Raw genomic sequence first — 25,888 nt, forward strand, 5'->3', positions numbered from 1 at the left:
AATATAAATTATACGAACAACGTCCCAAGACTGACCGTATGGGCGGATGGACAACGCAACCGGTGTGTGTGCATGTTCGAGCGAAAGTTTGTGTGCATATGTGTGTATACGCATCCTGATCAAAGCTCGCTACCAAAATCACCTTTCGACTCCTAGATATTTCAGACTTCGTATATATATCTCCCTTTCTTCTTCCCGCAACAAACCTCTCTCTTACACCTAATGTAATTCAATTCATCACTATCCATACTTTAACTTCCCCTACTGACACATTTTTAGCTTTATCGTTAGCGAGCCCCCCAAAAAAGTATAAATGCACTGATTTGACCCAGACTGCAAAATTGATGCAAACCAACGTTTCAAAGAAGTCATTTCTTTTATATACATACATACATATACATATACATATACATATGCATATACATATGCATATATATATATATATATATATATATATATATATATATATATATGTCCACATAATTTAGCTCTTAGGCAAAACACTCCATTATAATAAGAACTTGTGTTACAAAGAAAATATCCTAGGATCAATCTCTTCTACTAAATGCGGTGCTCCAGGATGATCGCAGTCACATTACCGAAACAAGTAAAGCCATAAAAATCTATGCCATATAATATTATATAATATTATATATTCCTTGTGATATTCTGTTATACCTTATCGTATAATATTATAACTTTCCCATTCAGTAAATTTCAGCAGCATATTCTTATTGAAATCTAAAAATATTATCCAATATAGAAGACTTAGTTGAAAATAAGATTTTTGTCTCCATATAATCTGTCGCTAGCGATTTGCAGACCACGATTTCAAGTGGGTGGAATGAATCTGTAGTTTATTGAAGATTAGAAAATGATATGACCTTTCTAGTTTTGTATAATAAGTCTAAATATGATTGTTACTGACAATGCATCTTTTAAAATGTTGGGAAGAAAGTGAATCTCTGCAAGAAAAATGTAAAATAACAGTAGAGCTCTGATTAAGACTGCGTGCTGGCAGAATCGTTAGCACGACGGCCGTAGTGCTTGCCGGTATTTCATCCATCCTCACGTTGTGATTTTAAAGGTCTGCTCTACCTTTCATCCTTTCAAGTTAATTCTGGGAGATGCAAGATTAGTCCTGCGGTTGATAAAATCGACTCCTCCCGTCCCTCGAAATTGTTGTCTTTGTGCAAAAATTTAAATAATTATTAGGGATGTGTATGAAAATAAATATTGCTTTATTTTATGTTTAGATTGCGTGAATGTATATATGTGTTTATGTATGTATAGAGGTATATTCATGTATGTATGTACGAACGTATGTATGTAATTATTCAGTGTATTCAGTTTTATTTCAAATCCCGTCTTCTAATATAGGTCTGAGGCTCCTTGATTGAAATTTCAACAGCATCAACATGGTAGTTTTGTAGATATGTATACGTGCAGATATTTATGTTTTCTTTTATATATGCCTACTGATGCATATATTTGCATATCTAGACATACTAAATAATAAACTTTTAGAAAGTTTTACAGAATTTTACATTTCCATTGATGCCTTGGATCTGTCGTCCTTTAATCAGCATTCTCTTCTCGGGTTTTGAGAAGCCTAATATCTCTAGATTGATATTTAGGCAGTATGTTACATATCCCAGTGCCTCAATAATTACAGGTATACACATGAACTTGCATTCTTGATAGAGTAACTGCAGATATATTTATGTGTGTATTTATGTATAAGTACATGTAAGTATTGATTATGATGGGTTATATTATAAGAGATAATTTTCATTTGGTCAATTGGAACAATTGTAATGCAATAAAATAGACTTGATTCGGAATATATCTCTGTATATCTTCGTTGAGAAAATAGCTAATTTCTATTATGTCCACGTTGACCTATAGGGGAAAATAGTTAGTGTCTATGCAGACATCTTTTCCTAAAATTGTTTCTGAAAAATCAAACACTGTTTTATAGTGTAACACAAATGTTTAATTATAAAAATGTATATTCATATAAAAGATATAAAATTTTAGTTTAGTGAAACAGCATCCGATTTAAAAATTAGCGGTGTATTGAGATAAAACATATCTACATTATTACCTTTACAAAAGCCGCTTCCGTTTTATAGAATTTACCTACATATTTCATGCTGAGCTAATTTTATTATTCTATTCAGTATCACTTTGAAATTAAAATAATACTTATGATCTATTTGTACAAACAATGTTTTCAACACTTTATTAAATACATCGAGATGCGCTGCTATTATTATGATAGATGCAAGTCGCTATTACGCATTGGCATTTTCTGTGTCACAGTAATGAAAATGGTATATATTTCGATCCTAATGCCTTCATCCGATTAGTATAATTGTGATACTTACTAGATATTTTGTTTACAGCATAAGTATGTGCATGTATATAAAGATATTTGTGTCTGTGTATATCTATTGTACTTACATATATATATGTTAACGTCGGTGACTATATCCGCATTGAAAGGTCTTCTCACGTTCCAGTGCAGAAGAATAGGTCAAATACCTTTGGACACGCATATATTTTATTCAATAAAAATAATGATAATAGTAATGCTGATAATGATAATGATAACAAATTGAAGGAGTAGTAGTACGACGACGGCCAACACGATGATGGTTGTGGAGGTGTTGTTGTTGTTGTGATGATGATGATGATGATGATGATGATGATGATGATGATGATGATGTTGACGGTGATACAAAAGGACAATATCGGTTTCAGAGCAGTCGCACATCTTTGTCGAACAGCAAAAATATATCAGGCACTGCGAAATAAAACAATTAGAAGTAAACATGACACAAGATATGCTTTATTCATTCCTCCAGGGCGTGATGTTCATAACCCGTAATCACATGTCTCCTCGGGCATTCTGAGAAGTGAAAGTGACGCAGATTCAAAATGTTTTCTGAGAATATGCATTTTCAAGTCTTTCTTTCAAAATTGCAGCCGTTTGAAATGAAATGTACAGCAAGTTCTGTCGAAGTATTATTGTGCGTGACGTCGAGACTGTGCCCATTAAATAATTCTTTGTTCTGTTTGTACAGCCAAAATAAATCTAGTTGTGTTTCGTGCATTCTGATGCATACACCAAATGGGAATCTCCACATCTCCAACATTCTGTATAAATCATAACATTTCTCTTATTATACATGATAAAATTCACTTGCACAATGAACAGAGCTTACCTCTCTTGCGGCTGTTTTTCAAGTTACAGCGTGCCGACACTCCCGTGTTCGTTTCCTTGGAGTCAGAAATAGAGGTCAATAATATTCTTATAATCTTATTCCGTCTAAAGGATAGAATTGGCGGTTGAGGAAATACCTGTTTGAAGCGAGGATATTTTTTCACCGCATGCTGGTAACTTTCAGGCAACATTTTCGAAATGACAGCTAAATCTCGGTGCTAGTTAATCACTAAAGGAATATTGTCATCTATTGTATTGTGTTTGCTAAAATTATGCGTGAATGTTTGACTATCTTTGCTAATTGTAGCTATTCTATTTGCTATTCCCTTTAATTGTGATTTACTCTAACCGCGTTTGACATAAAGATGTACAAAAGCATTTGCATGCTTCCAGTAATCCCCAGTAAAAGTACAAATCCGTTTTATCTCAAAAAATTAGAATTTCGTATTTCACCGAATAATATGATGTGGATGATTGAGCTGCGGTAGAGATAAATGTGAGATTACGTGGGCTTGCAAACTAATTCTTTCACTATTCTGCCGCTAGAGAACTTAATTATTATGTCCCAAAAACCAACGCTAGATTTTGAAAAACTAGACATAAAATTTATGTCGGACTTAATGCCATAGTTTTTAGCATAACAGTCACAGAAATGCTAGAAGTCCATTAAACTATCCTGTGATCCTTTCCAGACAAAAAAAAAGATCATTAATGAACCGTAACCAGAGTTCATAACCATAAAGGGATTTGATTGTCTTCAGTAACTGTCTCGAATTTCATCATGAATAACTTAGTGAAATTAAATGCCATGGGGGTATGCATGGCGTAACCCTAACTCCGGTGGTATAATCTTTGTCTAAATTTCATTGTGTTACTTCGTATCACAAACCACAATAATCGACAGAGAAAAGTTGTTGGAATACTTTTGTTTGAACGCTTTTGGAAGGCATCCATGCATGCTTCTACCCATTCATCGTGGACAATATTAGGATTTAAGGAAGAAACATACATGGTTACCCAAAATAATTTCTCGGCCTCGGTGCTTAAAAATGTTGTTGATTTTAGACACAAAATCAAAAGTATCCCGAATATAGGAAGTTGATCTTTTTTGCGACAAAGAGTAAAAAGACATCCAACCATTCCGAAATCTTGGCCGTACAACATTCATATCCGCTACAAACTGGGCGCATTGGAGGAAATCTTTCGAACATTTTTTTGCATTTTAGGGAGACCATAAAATACAGGTGTTAATCTTCATGACTATAAAATACTGCATTCGGCCTTAATGAAATTGTTTTCCCCCATTTCCAGATTTATTTAGGCTAGTTCCTCTCTGTATTTTGGGCTTGGTTCGACAGGTAATTCTTCTTACGAAGTTTTGTCATTTAACTTCGGAGTGCTTAACGGTGGGATTTTTGTGAGGTTATTCCAGGATTTCTTTCCACTTGTTTTAAGCCTTTCTCTAATGCCTGCCTGACAGGATTCAAGAAATTCCAGTAGTCCTCGCGTACGTCTATCCCGAACATTATCTGGTTACCAATTGGGATTCTTTTCAATCCAAGTATGCCAGATTCGGTTACCATCATTTTTATTTTATTGAAAACCCAAATTTTCAGTAAGCACAGGATTTTCTGACCTCTTGTTACCGGTTTTTTTGTGATGAGTTACGTCAATCCTTTTGAAATATCAAAATCAAGTATAGTGAGATGATTGATTTCATGGTACACAGAATAAGAATTGAATCATAAATAAATTCTGGAAGATAAAAAAAGTATCCTGGTGTCTAAGGAAAATCGTAAAATAAATTATGGCTTTTGCGTTTTATTCCTTCTTACAGTTGTCTTGTCAGCCCTGTTTGTTTCGCTCGACTCCGGTGTCGAGCCGAATCCTGGGCCAATGGATTTGTACCAATCAAATATGAATCAGAAATTGAGAGATGGACATTTGTATCAGTGAAGTCGCTTAATCGTTTACTTGCTAAAATCAAGAGCCATATACCGGAGGTCTTACATCAGATATACCAATGTATGCAAGAAAGCCTGACGATTTATTGCTTCAAAGGTTTAAATTAATTGGTGAGAGCAATTAATTTAACATAATGGAAGTTCTTATCGAACACTATCGTTCAAAATTAATAGTGCCTGATACAGACATTAAGGATATTTTGAGTATCCTTGAGAAGGAATGTTCTAATAATCGTTTGAAGATTTTGTGTAACTGTTTGATGAACTTTGACAAAAAGGAAGTTTCGGCTCTGACAATAAAAAAAAGAAAAGAAACTGAAAAAGCTGAATTCCCATTCTCCTAAACCAGTGGGCAAGGGGACATTTTGGTTGAGAACATTTGCTTTGAAATATGAGAAGTCGTTTCTAATTTCGGGACAAATGTTAAGTGATAAACTCATTGACGCCGGGTTGAAAATTGTATCGGAAAATTTTCTTGAGATTCCAATACAACCGACCATTCCATTTTCTCTCTCACGAAATTTCTAACATATAGTCCACACCGCACACTGTTCATTCATCGCTTCAGGAACAATTATTTTGTTTTGTCGACCAATTTTTTCGACGATGTTTTATTACAATTTGAACTTACCAGTTTCGCAGGAATCAAGAGCACAAATAACAATGTTATACTCACTACAAATAATCATTACTCCTACAGTTCATCAAGTTCATATAGTTAATCCCCAAGTCGGCGCATATGATTGTGGCCGTTTTGCCCTGGTGTATGCATTTGAACTGGTCATAGGAAACGCTCCAATGAAGATTTTATTTGATCGGTCAAAAATGTGAGCACATTTAAGATTTTGCCTTGAAAACAATAAATTTGTTCCTATTCCGAAAGTAAAAGTTTTTCAAATGTCTACAAAAACTACAAAAGTCACTCGCGTTCTATCACTAGCCCAAAAATGGATTACCTCTAGAAAAACGACTAAACATTATAGGTTCTCACAGGAACATTGACAACAAATTGTATCGCCGAATAGGTTCCTTGTTTTAAGTGAAGATTTCGAGCAAAGCCCCAAAAGTAGTCAGAAAGCTAATGAAAGTAAGACTCTGAAACCACTTGCTCGAGAAAATCCTTCCCATATAAAAATATGTCGGTCATGAATTTATCTACGCTAAAACTTTGGCCCGACGATGTCTCAGTCTTGGAGCTTGGACTGAGTTTCTGCCCAGGCACTAAGAATTTCGACAAGAAGAAACTAGCTCAAGGGCTATTTCAATTTATCCGCTGTCACAAGCGGAAAGAATTGTTTTGAAAACACTGGTAACGAGAAGTCAGAAAACCTTATACTTGCTGAAAAAAAAAATGATAGTGATCGAGTCTGGCATAATTAGATTCCCAATTGGTATCCAGGTAAATTTCGCAAATCAAACAAATACAAATAATAATAATAATAATAATAATAATAATAATAATAATAATAATAATAATAATAATAATAATAATAAGATAATAATAATAATAATAACAACAACAACAACAATAACAACAACAATGATAATAAACCTATCCCAGTGCTCAACTTCAACTTATTTCATTGTCCCCGAAATGATGAATGGCAAATTGACATCGGGCGCAATTTGAACCCAGAAGGTAAAGTTGGACGAATAACCATTATGGAGCATACTCGTCATGCTAACGATTCTGCCATATCACAGACTTAATAGTAAAAACATCTTTTGGCATAAGAACTGAAATTGCGGGGTGAGGGGGTGTTTCTTAGCTGAAAGTCCGCCTCGGTGAAATGTAAGCTTAGAACGTTTAGACTGACAAGATGTTACAAAGCGTTGTTTACAGCCATTAAGGTTTCTGTTAGCTATCTGTCTTTAGCCGCATTATTTATAATACATCAACAATGCCAATGCAGCCAGATTCATGGATATGCCAATGCACAGATACAGGAAAATTAAGGTGATTCGAGGAGCTACTGTTGTGAATGGGCAGCGGGAGAACAAATTACTCTTAATGGACATATCAACATTAACAGTTGATAACGCATCACCTCAAGAATTGGAGAATTTTTCAAACGGAAAAATCTCCGCAGAACCTGAAAACTGACCCTGCATCTCTAATGATAGATATCTTAGATTTATCAAACTACATGGAAGCAATAAGCACCAAAACAACGGGGATTACAAGTATGCATAACGTACAGATAACAACGCTGCAAGGCATGGCACTAGAAATAAATATATATATATATATATTACAATAGACTAAATATGACTAAATACAATCACTTCACATATACAAATCCCATAGAACAACATTAGGTAATGAATAGTATGCAATAACATTACGATTACTGCATGATGATGATGATGATGATGATGACGATGACGACAACAGCAACAACAACAAAAACAACAGCAATGACAACAACAACAACAACAACAACAACAATAATAATAATAATAATAATAATAATAACAGTGGCTCTCATGGCTTCTGCTCTTAACTGATTGGAAGTGTTATCATGTACATTGTTTTGACTTGGTATAATAGACGGGCTACAGCATATATTATGTTCAATACCACAGATTTGCTCGTCAGTTGTTTGACCGTAGCCAGTTGAGCATATCCCTTTGTGTATGACGATATGTGCATCTCTGATCATGAGCGGAAGTATTGGGGTAGAATCATAGCTGTGTGTTGAAAGGAATTCTTAGAGGTTTGGGTAATTCACGTTTAGAACCATGGGTTGTTCATTCAATATCCTAAACAATCGTTATTCAGGGACCTTTTGAGCGAGTATGGGCTACTCGACCAGAAGAAAATTCTAACTGGGTCACACCTGCAGTGTAATGCACTGTTTATCTTGATATGAGATCACCATGTCACGCACACATGGTTGTGATGCATGTGCTTGGTGTACCCTTATCAGACAGGTAGTCAGGATGTATATACTGGGCTTCGTATATTTTACCCCAGTGTTACTTTTAAATGGATCTCTCACTCAATAATAATAATAATAATAATAATAAATAATAATAATAATAATAATAAAATAATAATAATAATATTGAACATAATAATGTTGATGACGTAATTTTTTAACGGAGATTATGGACAATTTTGGAGAGAAGTAGAGTAAAAATATCAAAGATTGTTATATATTTAACAATTATTAACTTTATGAAATACGAAGTATTGTGAAATAAAGAACGTACTTTAAAACAAACAAGGTATGATATTATGTTGAAATACTAATGATTTAGCAGCACATATAAATAACGTCTGAGATAAAATCTGTTGTCAACACTACTAGAAAGAGTCAGTGTCCGTTGGATATACCATCGAAATCTGTTAATATGAATATAAATGTGAAAAACAAAATTCGCTCAAAGTCCTTAAAATATTGAGTTGTGGAATATATATTCAGATACACATATACGGATATACATATGTTTTTCTGGACATATGTTTTGTGTGTGTGAGAGTGTGCGTACACTTTCTATTCTTGAGCAAAGAATTTCATTTCACGTTTGTCTGCGATAATTTTCACATGGAAAATGTTCTACACTTGTGGCCATGCACAGGCAATTTTGATTTGATGTAGGGGTTAGCTAGCGTACACACACAAATTTCATCACTTAAAACAGTCGTGCAAATAGTTCAGCAAAAAGTGAACATCCATACTTCATCATCAAGAGGAAAAACCATCACACACACACACACTGTGCATGCACACACACACGCACAAACACACACACACACACATACCCCTTCTCTCTTACACACACGCAGTTCAAATTTACAGACAACCAAAGGCGAAGACAGATGCAGGAACAACAAGCAGGTGTATTAGTATAACCCTCGGGTGTGGGGAAGACTTTTAAGTTTCATGACTACACTTTTCAAAAGAAAAGATTAAGAGAACAAAAATGGAGCGAGAAAGAAAAAACGGCGAGAGAAACCTGGATACTTAATAGAATTTTTGATAGACTATCGAGGTGCCTAAACGCATATAGATGTACTTTCGCACAATGCAGTGAGAATGAATTTTGAGTAACTGTTAACTTAATGTAATTTTACTTTATTTTACTTTCAGGTATAGATGACTTAAATTTACTTTAAACCTCCCCGTTTTTTCTAAACGCCTACTAAATATATAACTCGCTTTGTAATTATTAGTGCGCCTAACCTCACGTGTGCGTATGCTCACACTTTTGCTAATGCATGTATGAGCATGTGTACTCGTGCCATGCTGCTTACCCGAGGGCGTTTATACATTCATGTCGGTTAACGTTTATTTTCAATACTTTTCTCTTTGGATTAACTGTTCGTTTCTCTTTTTGTCTTCTGTAATTTTATTTTTGGATCTTCTATATATATGAAGAATTTTCCTCCGTCTGGTTGTTTTTCTCTCTATAAAACGGAAAGTTGCATTATGGAACAGTCATTTTAACGAGATTTTATTTCTTTATTTATCATCCGACGAGATACGTCTGCACCACCGGATAATCCTGAACCAGTTTTTGTGTGTCCCACAATCGGAGTCGATGCTAGGTGTGTCGAAACAATTGTTGTGATTAATAATATATTCTCGTATATTCCATCTTCTGTCTTTTATTTCATATATATATATATATATATATATATATATATATAGGGAGAATTCACGTAAAAAAAAAACACGAAGACAGGTGGTGTAGAAAACAATATTAGTACAACGTTCGGGAATTGAAAGAGTCTTTAACGTTTCGAGTCTACGCTCTTCCACAGAAAAGGAACACAGAAAGAAACAAGGAGAGGCAGAAGGAGAGAAAAAGGAGAGAAACATGTGTGTCGTGGCTAGCGAGCTTGCATACCAACCACATGGTCCTGCATTGAGTCCCACTGCAGGGAACCTTGCGCAATTGTCTTCTACTATAGATTCGTATATATATATATATATATATATATATATATATATAAATATATACGACGGGCTTATTTCAGTTTCCGTCTACCAAGTCCAGTCACAAAGCTTTGGTCTACCCGAGGCTATATTAGAAGACACATTCCCCGGTAGGATATTACATAAATGTTATTTTCGCTGGTGTATTTCGTCTTTGGAAAATAATGTCTTCCGATAGTTGACGTGTATTAATGATACACAGGCTTCAGTGAAGTTAACCTTCAGTATATTTATCCAGGCAAGATTCTGCTTTTGCAACAACAAAATTCCAGAAAATGTAATGTAAATGAGAGCGGTTGTTCTTATTTAGCAAAGAAGAAAATCAGAAATATCATCATGCGTGTGCTAACATATCCCAAACATATTTTTAATTGTTATTAGCTGGAAGGAAAAACTGCGTGCGCCATAATATGTACATTGATCTTTATCACTCTCAAGGAGACTCGGACATGAATATGTTTTTAAATTTTGGATTTTGTCTTTGAGAAAAATATTCTTCGTTTCATTATCAGAATAACAGTAGTAATAAGTTTTTCGAATTTTGGCAGTGCCAACAATTTTCAGAGGAAGAATTATGTCGTTTACAGCAGCTCCAGCGCTCAACTAGTGCTTATTTCATCTGCCTGGAAACGACGAATGCTCGACATTCGATTCAATACTAAGTATATCCATACGCTCCATAATCCAACAATGTGGGATCATATCGTACACCTTAGGGTAGTTGATCCATGACATGGCTAAGTTACTTTTCCTCCTCTTGCAGTTTCCAAGTACAGTTTTGTTTATCATGAGTTGATGCTTGATACCTCTGCACTTACGCGTGCAGCACTTCTGCTCATGTGGCAGGATTTGATTTTTTCCAGATGTTTGCTCATTGAGTCTGCGAATATTCCAGTCAACAGTTACCACATAAGTGGTAAACTGAATATCGACCGGTAATTGCCTACTGTATTGCCTTGTTCGGTGTTTTTCAGGCACACCCAATGTCAAACACTTTGGTGTTACTCGGTCGGTATTCTAAAAAGATTTTGAGTTGCGCAGTTATTTGTGCATGACATTCACCAAAAATTTGATCCAGTAGCCTTGAATTAATTCCATCTGGTCCCGGGGCCATCCAGTAGCTCCTTTTGTTGCTGATTTCCTTCACTTCCCTAACTGAAATGACTAGTTCTGCCTGTTTTGGATAGACTACTGTTTGTTTCAGTTCTTACGACCATTCAACATCGTTCTTGTGCTCCTTGCCTTTGCTCCTGATGTCACTCCTAAACCTTTGACTTTCAAAGTTGTGTGGTATCAACTTTTCATATGTACACTCTCCATTTATTATTTTTTTATAGAAACTCATCAGATATACTATGCATAACCTATTCTGGTTGTAAACCTTTATTCTTTGATCGTATTTTACCATCTTTGCTTTCTTTCCATTACCACTTCCAGGTCTCTTCTCTCATTTCTATACTACCTTTTCAGTGCCCTATATTTTTGTTCACTTTTAAGCACCCCTTCTCTTTTCGCTCTAACACAGAGATTTCCTTCGAGAGCATGTCTAACCCTGCATATATTATTCTTTTCCACCATGGATCTTTTCTTTTGTCACTTACATGGTTTTCTTTTTCTTGACATCAACACCCGTTTTCTGCTACAACAGTACTTGCTGCCTTGACCAAATGATTTGTTTCTGTGTTATCGTTTGTTCTGATGAATTTCAAAATGTCATTGACATTTTTCGTTTCTTGGTTCAATTTCCATCGATCAACATTTTTAAGGTTGGAATTACTGTCGCTTTCGTTCTCGTTTTGTCTTGCTTTATTCCGTCGTAGATTGCCTTTTTTCATCTGTCATGTTACCATTAGTTTTATCGTCTTCTTTTAGAACATCTTATATGTCTCTAATCAAGTAATGTACCACTGATCCTTTCCTGTGCTATGAGATAACACATATTTGTAAGACCTGTATTTTCATTGTTATCTCTGCTGCTATTTTCCAAGACCCGTCTTTTGATGCCTTCGAGCTCTACTTCTGTGAACGAATGATTTTTCTGATCGCTCTACCTTAATCATATAGTTTCTATTCCGTGAGTTGAAACATTCCTTTTCTCTACCATGATCATAAATACGTTGTCGATAACCCCTAATTTGTGCACCATTTTTATCTACCGAGCTGCTCAAGTACTAACACTCCATGACCGCAGCATTAATTTGCTTTCTCCAACTGCGCCGTAGATGTACTGTGCTTGATAACACTAACACTGATTCTGAGGAAAGCAAAAGCTGGGTACGTATTCAAAAGCCGTCAAAAATTGTCATTCATTTGTTATTCATGGATGATTTCAAACTTAATTGTAAAGATGAAGCCCAAGTTCAGTTCCCTCGTTGATACGGTGTATACCTTCAGTGCTGATATCAGAATAGAGTTTGGACTGATAAAGTGTGGTATGTTAGTCTTGAAGAGAAGCAAAAGCAAATGTATGGACGGGCTAACGATACTGTCGGATGTTATGAAGCAGATAGAAGAGACGGGCTATAAGTACTTGGAAATTTTGGAAATTGATAAATTGATGGTGAAAGAAATGACAGAGAAAATTTAGGTGGACTATTTGCGCAGACTGAGACTGATCCTTAAGTCGAAATTAAACGGACGGAATAAGATTGAAGATATCAACACCTGGGCTGTTGCACACCTTAGATATGGAGCAGAGGTAATCGCATGGACAGTAGACGAGCTAAACAGATTAGAAAGACCTTTGCCATTGCTTACAAGATATGGGACACTCCACCCAAAAAGTGACAGAGACAGGTGTATGTACCTAGGAAAAAAGGAGAAGGTGACATATTGGATGCGAACACATCATTAGAACCGAAAAAAAACAACATAGCATGGTATGTAACAATGCCAATATATTATATTAGGAATCACCAACGCTTGTTTTACGCGTGTATGCTTTCATAGGTGCGCGCATGGATGTATCCATGTGTGTCTGCGTGGGGGCATCTCCTTTATTTTTATACTCTTTTTACTGTATCAGTCTATCTATTTATATCTATATATCAACGGGAGTGGCTCTGTAGTAAGAAGCTTGCTTCCAACGACATTGGTTCAGTCCCACTGCGTAGGAAATGTAAATAAGTAACAAGGTTTTCTAAGTACCAATGCATTACAGCTGTTTCAATCGGCTCTGTTTAATCGAACAATGAACATATTACGTAATTTGAAAAGAAATACAAGACACTCTCCTCAAACGCAAATGATCATATAGATTTCCATCATATAGTATAAACCATTTGTAGCATTTATAACAATTTTATATCAGTACTAGAAACCAAACTAATTACATTGTTCCCTTATGTTATATTTGTGGCAGAATGAATTCAGAGAATAATGCATATTTATTTTAGCCTACTATGATTTAGAGAGTATCAGAGGAAAATAATAGTGTTGAAGATATAGGAGTGGTGAGATAGTTATATATATTTTATTTTAATTTATAAGATTTAATGCAGCATATAGTCTAGAACCATTTAGAATTAAATCCATTGAGTGTTATCAGCTATGTTCCAGTTGATGGTAAAGACATATATATATATATATGTCTTTATATACCCTTTTACTTGTTTCAGTCATTTGACTGCGAACATGCTGGAGCACAACCTTTTTAGTCGTGCAATCGACCCCAGGACTTATTCTTTTTAAGCCTAGTACTTATTCTATCGATGTCTTTTGCCGAACCGCTAAGTTACGGAGACGTAAACACACCAACATCGGTTGTCAAGCGATGTTGGGGGACAAACACACGGACACACAAACACATACACACACACAGATATATATATATATATATTATATATATATATATATATATATACGACGGGCTTCTTTCAGTTTCCATCTACCAAATCCACTCACAAGGCTTTGGTCGGCCCGAGGCTATAGTAGAAGACACTCGCCCAATTTATCACGCAGTGGGACTGAACCCGGAACCATGTGGTTCGTAAGCAAGCTACTTACCACACACACACACACACATATATATATATATATATATATATATATATATATATATATATGTGTGTGTATGCATATTTATTATATATGTATATATATATATATATATATATATTATATTTGTGTGTGTGCACACGCATACATACATGCGCTCACGCACACACACACTCAAAAACATTATTTTGTGTTATCAATTTGTATATTTCCTTTTATGTTAAATAACCAGTCGGAAGATTACCACGGATTACCACGTTAGCACTTGGTAATGCACACGATTCATGAAAGTTGCTGGCATGGACCACGTAGCATCAAAAATGTGGAAGATTTCATAGCTATCCTCTAATAAAGGCTTCTTTGAAACAGGCGTCTACAAATAAGCCAGTGGTTTTAAGGATGCAATGACCTGAATGCCTTGAACTATTATAACAACCACAAAAAGAAAGTTTGCTTGTTGGCTCTACCCTCCTCAATTTAGCAGGAAAATCTTCACGGAAATGTTTATTTTATATATTACTTGATAGATAGACTGATACAGCTTCACACAGCCCCGTAGGTATTGAAAGGTATTCAAAAGACATAACTTCTAGGTTTTGTTCAGCTCTTCACCTACTGACAAACATTTGGCCCTTCAAGTGTTTCCACTACACAGGTAACGACCAGCTGCATATGCAACTGGGTATAATTGTCTATGCATTGTCGTTCAAGGACATTCAAGCATCTTGGATCGAAGTGGAGTGAATTCAGTTACTTGTTTAGTACTTAAAGTCCAGGAGGAAGTAAGGGGAGTTTAGTTTGAATCTGAAATCTATGTGCTCCCCCACCACTTGAAAAACTGTTTCTTTGTGCTTACGCCATCGTAAGTTAACAGTTTCGCAAATGCGTATGATACAATAAATAGCAGGCTTAGAAACGGAAATTATTACTGGGGTGGCCGCAGTCTAATGACAGATACAAGCAAAGGAATAAACTATGATACGTATATGCACACATACATATATGCATACATACATGCGTCTCTACCTATAAAGAAGCAAACATGCATTCATGCATATGTATATACGTACACCCACACACACATGACACAAGATAATAGACATATACATAAACTACTCATAAAACATTGTCTGATGTTTATTCTAACTTGTAATTGTTTATAAATTTTATTAGTTGACACTTTTTGTTCCAGGTTCTAGATGTGACTGTTTAATCATTCCATATACAAAATAAGCACTAGAACTGTCCGAATTTCAAAGAGGCCGTATTTTGGGTCATTCTGAATGCGGACATTGCATAAAATCGAAGAAAATCTTAAGAACACCCTTTCTACATTTAATAGAGTGTTTGTACCATTCACCAAAGAGGGGAAAGAGTCTGCACCCCCTCGCCCATATCAACTAGGGCCCTCTGACAGGACCCATCTTTTTGCTAAGGGAAGTGTAGAAGATAATTCTTGCTGCAAGATCTCTGACATAGAAGAACAAATTGATGTAAGTCTTAGAACAGCTGTTAGGTATCTCCACAAACTTGGTTACTATGGAGAGCGGCAAGCAGGAAATCATATTTTCGACCAGTAAACACGAAGCAGAGAAAATATTGGGCCAGTGAAATGGTAGAGATGCCACGAGCATTTTGGGACACTGTCATATTCTCTGATGAGTCCAGACTTGCTGGATTTCTTGACAGTGTTCGAGTGCAGGTCTGAAGATTCTATGATAAGGAATTTGATGTGAAAAGATTGCAGGCTACAATGAAGCACACCATCCATTCTGTGATGGTCTGAGAAGCAATCTGGAACAATGGCTGATCAAAACTGGTGGAGTGTGATGGAAACATAAACTCAGATATTATAGATATCCATATTGCAGAAAGGATTCCTTCCAATCTTCTCCAGTAGTGAAATGTTTACGGAAGATGGGGCTCCTTGTTATAGAGTTAATATGACTGAAAATGTTCTGGATGAGAATGGCATTAAAAAGCTTCCATGGCCAAACCAGTCACCAGATATTAACCCTACTGAACAACTCTGGGTCATGATGAACAAGAAGTATCTTTAAAGCCAGATCTTTTGCGATTACTGCCTGAAACTTGGCAAGAAATATACACCACCGATAGTTCTTGCTGACAAACAACGGCAGTAGTTTTATTCAGCTGAATGCACGTCACTGATTGGTTGAAATTACCGAAATACGACAATTTTAACACGAACTAAATTTGAAAATATAGAATTTTCTGAACAACACTAAGAGTAAAAGATATTTTATGTGACACATTCTACCAGTGTCCGAAGTTTGAAAGTGTTTAGTTACAAAAAATTAATTTCTCGATCTGCCGTTGAAAGGGAAAAGCTCCATTTGTTAGAATACACTCATCCTGCTCGGTTCAATTCCTGAAGTACATCCAGCAATGAAAGTGCACTACCCCTGATGACGCCTGATAGCCACTAGAAATAATCTGCAGGCTCTTTACAAGGGTACCCCAATAACAAGTTTTAGATACTGCATCTTAAAATATCGTACGTGAAGTATAATTTCAGATACAAGTTCCAAAATAACATTACAAATTAATCAATAAAGCCTAGGTTAAATTCCCGTAATCACCTGTGCTTATTATTTTGAACAAACATTAGTATTCAGAAATCTAACCTAGTATAACCAATATTCACTCAAACAGCACAAGCTCTCCAAAACCCAAGCACCAAATTCCTTTACAAGTCCATTGTCTCTTCCGTGTCCTGATTGTTATAATCGCCTAACGTCGGGTATATTTAAGCAAAAATTTTAACAGAATCTGTGAAATATAAAATCTAGGCACAATAATAATTATAACTGTTTATCGAGAAATCATAATGGAAGAAATATTATCATTATAAAATCTCATATTATACATTTCAAAGCTAATTTATTCTTGCATGTACTGCAGTTTCAGTTTATTTTAAGAATTGAAACCGATTGACTTTTAGAACGTGAGACTCCCAGCAGAGAATATTAGACGTTTCAGCATTTTCCGCCGAAACATTTAACTTTTATTTTAGTTTGTTTATATCTCTTTAAAAAATATCGCAGATAAATAAATGTAATCAGTCATTTTCTGATTGCCAACGATAAATTAATACATAAAACCATTGCATATAAACAGATCTCAATTTATTCCCATTTGTTTAATCAATCAAATTTCCTAATCATTAGTACTTCCATGCTCTCATTATTCTCTTATAAATTAAATTTCGTTATAGAAGAATTGTTTTGAAGAGCGGGAAGTAACGAGGGATACTCTACGTACGCAATCACGATATATAATGAGAACTGTTTCGTATCTAAGAAACAGCAATTCAGTTATTCTCTGTTTAATTGCAGGGCGGGCATCAAAAACAAATATATTTACAATATATAATTTACACATACACACACACGCACACACATACTCACACAAACATACACAGATGTTGTGTATACATCTGTAAATATGTACGCATATATGTGTGTACATATATATTTAAAGTTAATTAGAAATATATAATTATAATTAAGGGCACTGTATCCGAGGACATTGGTTAGAAAGGATTTATAAAATTATTGTGGACAACCATATATCTTACGATTTCATGCTTTGCAATATATAAAAAATGCTATACAGTCATCAGTAGGGTACACCGACCGTAAATGAATGACAAACACATATACATACCCAAAAGAAAATACTTGTAAAAATTAGAATATATACATATATTTCAGACATATATACAAAGTAAAACCCCATCATTAACTTCAGCTATGTGCTTATTAACTCACCAAATATTGCAGTAAATAAATATTTATACATAATTAGGAGGAAGTCATTAATTAATAATTTATCAGTGGGCAGCGTACAAAAAGCACATGTGTCAAATTAATATTTAAAGTATAATTATAAACATTAAATTATAATTAAGGGTGTTGTGGGACAGCACCAGTATGTTTTAAATGGACGTCGAAAAGGGTTGGTTGTACCGGATATTCCTACCGTGTGTGAAGACAACGCAACCAAGCTAAGTGTATATAACCGATCTTGGTAATTGAAACATGTACTTTTATAAAGGTAGTTTCTATAGCATTTCCGAAGTGCAGATTCCAAGTGAGGTAAGCAGAATATAATTAATTAACTAAGATGTATAAGCGGCTCTCTTAATTGATTAATGAAAATATTACATCAATTTGAAAGAAAGAGTTGTAAGACTTGGAACATAAAATATATAGCCATTTTTTAACCATAGAATTGAAACTGAATACATAACCATTTTGTTAAAAGATATGTACATCAATAATCGAACTCCATATTAGCTCCATGATGGCATGCTATCCATATCATCTTCCTAACACACTCATTAGCCCAATGGATTACTAGCCACATTGACATTGCTTCTTTTGTGACATCTGTAGCACAATTAGTTTAGAAAATAATGCATACTGCGTCAAGCCTACAATAATTTAGAGAGTAACAAAAGAAATAGTGGGGGTCAGAATAAAAAGAGTGGTGATCTAGTTACTTCTATTTAGAAGCCGTTATGCAGAATGTAGTCTTCAACCGTTTAGAATTGAATCCATTGGGAGTTGTCAATTGTATAGTAGAAAATGGTGAAAAATCAATTCATGTCAGACAGTCTAATAGACACTCAGTCTACTGGAACAATATATCTAGCATTATCTACACAAAGGGTAGGTGGTAGGGCTAGTAGTAGGGGAATGTCTAATGAGGGAAGGGTAATAACTGGAAGAAAGAATGACAGGGATGGCCAATATTTATTTAGAGTCTGAAATTATGTTTCCTTCCTATGAATGGTGATATCTTTCAGAGAGAATTCTATGTTCAGCTTTTCAATCTCATTAAAATTAGGTAAAAATGCGTCGTATAAATACTGATCACGTATTAAAATATAATTAAGATTCAGTTCAATTAGGCACTTGAATTGAGGCAACTTACAAGATCGGTACAACCCGCACGCCCAAACAATATTAATTGAATACTCAATATCCAGACTCCGTATAGGGGTGTTTGTACCTGATATTCCTGTCGTGTGTGCAGACAAGTTTGTTTCGAATTTATATAATGTTGTCATTGATCAATTAAATGAGCCGTTTGAAACGACCGGAATGAATGTACTCATGTACATCTTTGTACATATATATATATATATATATATATATATATATATATATGTATATGTGTGTGTTTGTGTATGCGCGTGTGTGCGTGTGTGTGTATGTGTGCATGTGTGTGTATGTGCGTGTGTGTATGTGTGTATTTGTGTATAGATAGATATATACATACTAAATATATTAGGGGCTAATGGGTGTATGTCGATGACTTTCTTGAAGGTTTGAGTAGGACACTGGCCCAGTTTGGGCGATCCAGTGTCATATGCAGTAGGGGTATATTACCCTTGGATTTACTTCAGGAAGTCTGCAGTGTTAGTGGGGGATAATGATAACTTATTCAGTACATAGAAGATGGATTTGGTATTAAACAACTTAATCTGAGGATCTTTAACGATACACAACTTCGTGTATGGATGCACCTGATGAATCCCGAAATGGATGCAGCATATGTTGAACTGAGTCCCACCCATTAAGGGTTGTAGCAGGATGAGTAAAAACGACCATTGTACAAAATGAAGATTATTACCAAATCCACCTTCTGATTAATTAATGAATTAGCATGATGTCTTAGCGACAATAAACGAAATAAAACACAATTCAGCAGTAGGTCCTCATATGTTCCTTGACACCAACTTGCATCTCCTCTTGCTAATCAGTGGTAGAACACACTGGATACTGGTTACATTCCTGAAAACTTTCTCTCCCAGTCTGTTGTCCCGGTTTACAAAAACGGAAACAGGTTTCTTGCAGTGAACTACCACTTTTGTCTCCCCACACGAAACAAAGTATCATGAAAACTGAAGCACCTCAAAGGTCAATTACTAAAAAGATAGATGGCATAACAGGGATCGACTAGAAAAGTTCAAGCTTTATTCCCTTAAGCGACGCCGTGAGCGCTACATCATCTGTATGATGTAGAAAATATTCCATCGGCATTGCCCAAATGATGTTGGCATCACTTTTAAGATACACCCAAGTATTGGACCCAGGGCTAGCTGCCCACAACGAAATCGTACTCACATAACATAGCAACAATACAGCACACTTATTTCGCCCCAATGGACCCCACTCTCTTTAGCATTACACCAAAACACATTAAATCAGAGCCAGAGCTCATAAATTATCAAGAAGGCATTGGACAACTTCCTTCAAAAGATCCCTGATAAACCTCCTACCCCCGGATATATCTTCGTAAGCAATAACTCTCTACTTGAGTGGGCCATATTGGCCGATTCCTGATTTGAATGCCTTCGCCGGGTGGTGCTCTTAAGTTAGACATAGCCTGGGCCAATACAGTCAGAAACCAAAGTAAAGTATTATATTATGTCTCGTACGAGGAGACAGCAAAATATACTCATCTCGTTAAATATCGTAGCAAAAGTTTTCAGATCAGATTTTTTTTTTCGTTCAGATTTGTTTTCAGTTTGTCCAACGTTCTCTAATATGTGTTTGATTGCGTAAAAATATAAGCATTACATGTGTTTGTTTCTACGACTGTGCGCGCGTTTATGTGTGTATGTTTATGTATATAGATAGGACTGTCAGCATATGTCTTTGTATATATGACTGTGTATGCGCGCGAACGTGTATAGACAGAACTACTTCAGCTCTTTTCAAAAATGTGCCAAGATACACAATGGAAAAAAAAAGACTTCATATGATCTGCACGCTCTATTGATAAATTCCAGGCAAACCTGGAATATCCCTGAAATCACTGAACACACTAGCTCTTTCCTGGAATGAACTACGGTGCACAAAGTATGAGAGCAACTTGGTTAAACGTCTTTTCTAGATGGTACCATTAAGTTAGTCATAGCTTGGGCCAATTCTGGTCGAAACGTATTTATCTATCTACGTATCTATGTGTGTGTATATATGTGTGTGTGATATGTATACATCAACACTCATATCCTTTTCTAGCGATGCAAGGCCATGCTCCTATAACTTAACAAGGGCCCATACCGAATAGATTTCACAAACAGGCGGGATGATTTTTTTCTTTATGTACCTGTCAGTTTTCTCTCTCGATCTGTTTCAAAGTGGGTACTCGTCCACTTGTTTGTTATTGTCGGCACTGTAATATTCTATCGCTATTGTTATGTTTTGGTGGTATTCCGCACCTTTTTGTCTTTGATCCGTTTATCGTGCTATGACTTTGAAACGTCTACCTTAACAGTAACGCGAACTCGTATATATCACGAAACTGTCTGACGTTATAGTGGGTACTTTATACCATTTTATTACATGGGAAGGTGAGTACCATTTTCACTACGACACTATCTCTATCTATCTCTATCTATCTATCTATCTATCTATCTATCTATCTATCTATCTATCTATCTATCTATCTATCTATCTATCTATCTATCTATTTATCTATCTACCTATCTATCTATCTATCTATCTATCTCGCTTTCGCTCACTGTCTGTCATTTTTTCTCGCCCCTCCTGAATTCTTCTGTTCATCTGCTTATACAACTCTCTCTCTTCTCTTCTCCCTCCTTAATTCTTTTGTTCCTCTGCTTCTATTTTTCTCTCTCCTCTCTTCCCACGTGACCAATAGGCCAGACTGCTGGCTCCCTTTTTGGGTCTGACCATGGTCTGTACAACATTGATATTCTTCCCTGTGTTTGTGAAATCTTTGTATCCCTGCCGTAAAGCTTCATTTCCACACACGTCGGCTGACACAATTTGTCCCCAGGCAAAATACACCTGTTGTTTTGTCCTGTTATTATTATTATTTTTTGTTTTTATATTTGTGTAACATTGTCCGTTTTGTTGTCCTTGTTTTTGTATACATTTGCTGCTTTCTTCCAAGGAATCTAATATTCTTAGCTTAGTTTTACCTTGAGGCTGGCCAGATTGGAGGAATCTCAAGATTATCCCGCCGAAATTGCGAGGATGATCCGGATCTTGACTTAGGATAGAAAGCTTCGAATGACCCGTCCTTGTTTTTCGTATCGTCTATATGGATGTTTTGTTGTCACTTGTTGTATTATATATATACTTCGATAATGTGGCTGCTTCGACGCTGTGTTGAAGCAGTCGAAGCAGTCAATATATATATATATTGTTGCTATTTGTCCTTCTCGAGCGACGCCTGGATCATGTGCCCGGTTTCCCGGTTTCCTTAGCATATAGGTTCCCCACCTGGACGGGACGCCGGTCCGTCGCATGTGAGCTGCAAGATGCAGGGGAAGCGAGTGAGAGAAAGTTGTGGTAAAAGAGTGAGCAGAAGTTCGCCATTACCCGCTGTCGCAGCCGCGTGGTGCTTAGGTGTTTCGCTCATAAACACACACATCGCCCGGTCTGAGATTCGAGCCGGCGATCCCTATATATATATATATATATATATATATATATTATATATACATACGTACATACATAATATATATATACATACATACAGACACACACACATACATATATATATATATATATATATATATATATATATATATATATATATATATATATATATATAGATATATATATATTGTGGTGTCATTGTCCATTCGAGTAGGGCGTTCTTGTTCACTACGCTGTATCAAGGTATAGGTGGCTTCTTTGGTATTCCTTGAAGAAATTTGTCTAGATTCCATTTAAAGGAGATAGGATGCTTTCCCTCAAACAGAGCAGGGTCTGTTGAGCAATAGATATTGTGTTGCAGTGTATTTATGTATTGTGAACCTGAACTGGGTAGGAGACGGGTGACCCGTGATCCTAGAATTGGAAAATTCTGAATCTAATGTTTCGGCAATGCTGGTGATATATTCTCCTCAAATGATGTATCGTGCAAATTCCGTATCGCTCACGGCGGCGCTTTAAGGCGGTCATAATACTAGAGATCAGTCACGCCCTTAGCACTTTTAGTGAATGCTTTCTCCGGTGATTCGATTATCGAAGTATTTATATTGTTTTTTATGGTGTGATCATGAGGGAGAGCAGCATCCTGTGTCTGGCCGTACAAAGGAGGAGAAATCTTAAAAGTACAAAGACGTGATATACAATAATGTCAAGACATTTGATCCTTCACTGCAAACTAAGGTAAAACAAAAATATGGATCTCACATGGCTGGTATACTATAGATATGTAGTTACATTACTCAGCGTTCTGAATATTGTTATTAGACAATGTTACGCAAAACATCAACAAATCGTGACTAAATAAAGCATAGTGTAGCGTATCACTAAATGTAAGAAAGTCAGCTAGACCGCAGCTACTAATTTTTTTTACATAGATTTCCTCGATCTTAACTAAATAAAATCTACTCTGAAAATCACAACAAAGCGTTGAAGCAATCACTAGCACTACTAGAAACGTAGAAATTTCTTCATCTTACACAACCAAGTGTGTTAAGAGAAAGTACAGTTTCATAAAACAAAGATCTGAGTCCAAGACTGTTTTATGGTGGGCATGCATATATATAACTATGTGTTAGGTCGACGCACCAAAAACGCGATGTTTTACATGAAATTACATGAGTACAACACACACACACACACACACACACATATATTGTATATCTACGTATAAATATATGTATATATATATTGTATATATATTGTAGAACCTAAGTATCTTTTGGATGCCCGCATAGCTCAGTCGGTAGAGCATCAGACTTTTATGAAATGCCGAGTTATGAAATCTGAGGGTCGCGGGTTCAATTCCCCCTGCGGGCGACAATTTTTTAACGGCGGTGCATCAGCATGGCCGCAGCTCTGAGCTGAAACTAAAAACAAAAAAAAAAATATATATATATATATATACATGCGTATTTATATATGGTATATATATATATATATATATATATATATATATACACATATAATATGTATATATACGCATAAATATTGCTTATATATGTTCATATATACATAGTTACACATATATACTTATATGTATATATATATATATAGAATATTAGGGGCTTAGTGCACTTGTAATCTAAGCGAGTAGGTACTCTGAGTAAGCGTTATAGTTGGTCGACCGTTATTTCACATGATCATGGCTAAGGCCTGATCTAGGGATCCGCATTAGGGTTCCGTTATAACAGGTATATATTATATTGGAGGAAAATTGAAAACCAAGTCAAAATTAATATTTCAAGTTATGTAAATGAATCGAGATACTCGTTCTTCCTTGGTTTTATTTTTTCCTCTGATATAATGTAATATAAAATAATATGACATATCTATATAATTACTTACGTAAGTGGTAGCAGTGAAACCGTGCTTATATTTTGTATCTTTTCATTTGTCGTGCTCGCTTACGTTCTGGAGTATGCTGAATTCTCTTATGAAGAATCTTTTCTTAGTGGTATGACCATAGGGGGTCTACTTCTAACATAATGGATGTTCACTTAGTGGTCATCCCTTTTATATGTATGTAATATAATTTTTTTCTGACTCCTCAGAATTTTCAATATGCCAGGACACTGGTTTTAAATTGATATTAATGAAACTAGTATTCAATTTTTCACCTTTATTATTATTATTATTATTATTATTATTATATATATATATATATATATATATATATATATATATATATATAGTAGGGAAAAATTTTTTTAAAAATTTTTTTAAAAATGCAGAATGCTCAAATGAAAGAAAATTTTAATAAAATGAGAAAATGATAAAATATATAATATATATTTATTCAACCGGTTTTCGTCATTGTATGACTTGTCAAGAATATTATGTTTTAAGAAGTTATTTTAAAATTACAAAGGGGAAAAAAGAAAATTGCATTGTTTTTTGTAAAAGAATAATGATAAAAATGTACAAACATTAAAAAATAAGTTCTCCGATACGTTGTGAGTTCATTGTGTATCTTGAGTTTTATGGTTGTTTACCAAAAAATTACCTTGAGGTGTTAAGATCCAAAGGGATTAAGAGCATGTGATGTGTTGTGTTGTTAAATTCAGCATGTTGCAGGACAGGAAGTAGTAGTAATTGTGGTCCTGGTTCTTCAGTTCCTGTGTTGTGGGTAAGGGAAGACAACACTTTTGAGTTCTTCAATAAAGAACAATTTGAAATGCAATTGTCTATGCAGATTTATATTATTAGAAAATAATATAAATAAAGTGTTAAAATCTGAAAGTTAAGTTAACAAACAATTATATAAAAAAGATAATGCAAATGAAGCTAAAATGATAGTTTTATAATTTGGGTTTTATTGAAGAACTCAAAAGAGTTGTCTTCCCTTACCCACAACACAGGAACTGAAGAACCAGGACCACAATTACTACTACTTCCTGTCCTGCAACATGCTGAATTTAACAACACAACACATCACATGCTCTTAATCCCTTTGGATCTTAACACCTCAAGGTAATTTTTGGTAAACAACCATAAAACTCAAGATACACAACGAACTCACAATGTATCGGAGAACTTATTTTTTAATTTTTGTACATTTTTATCATTATTCTTTTACAAAAAACAATGCAATTTTCTTTTTTTCCCCTTTCTAATTTTTAAAATAACTTCTTAAAACATAAATATTCTTGACAAGTCATACAATGACGAAAACCGGTTGAATAAATATATATTTATATATTTTATCATTTTCTCATTTTATTAAAATTTTCTTTCATTTGAGCATTCTGC

The 25,888-nt window shown here is 35.1% G+C and overlaps 1 non-coding gene across 1 annotated transcript; it reads left to right on the plus strand.

Moving 5' to 3' along the window:
• The first annotated feature begins 23,864 nt into the window (after positions 1 to 23,864).
• Positions 23,865 to 23,956, plus strand: Trnak-uuu. The gene is given in 2 exon segments: positions 23,865 to 23,901; positions 23,921 to 23,956. It is a non-coding gene; the product is annotated as a tRNA-Lys (tRNA).
• The last annotated feature ends 1,932 nt before the right edge of the window (positions 23,957 to 25,888 follow it).

This window comes from Octopus sinensis, linkage group LG1, assembly GCF_006345805.1.
Source record: "Octopus sinensis linkage group LG1, ASM634580v1, whole genome shotgun sequence".
In the NCBI taxonomy this organism is placed as follows: domain Eukaryota; kingdom Metazoa; phylum Mollusca; class Cephalopoda; order Octopoda; family Octopodidae; genus Octopus; species Octopus sinensis.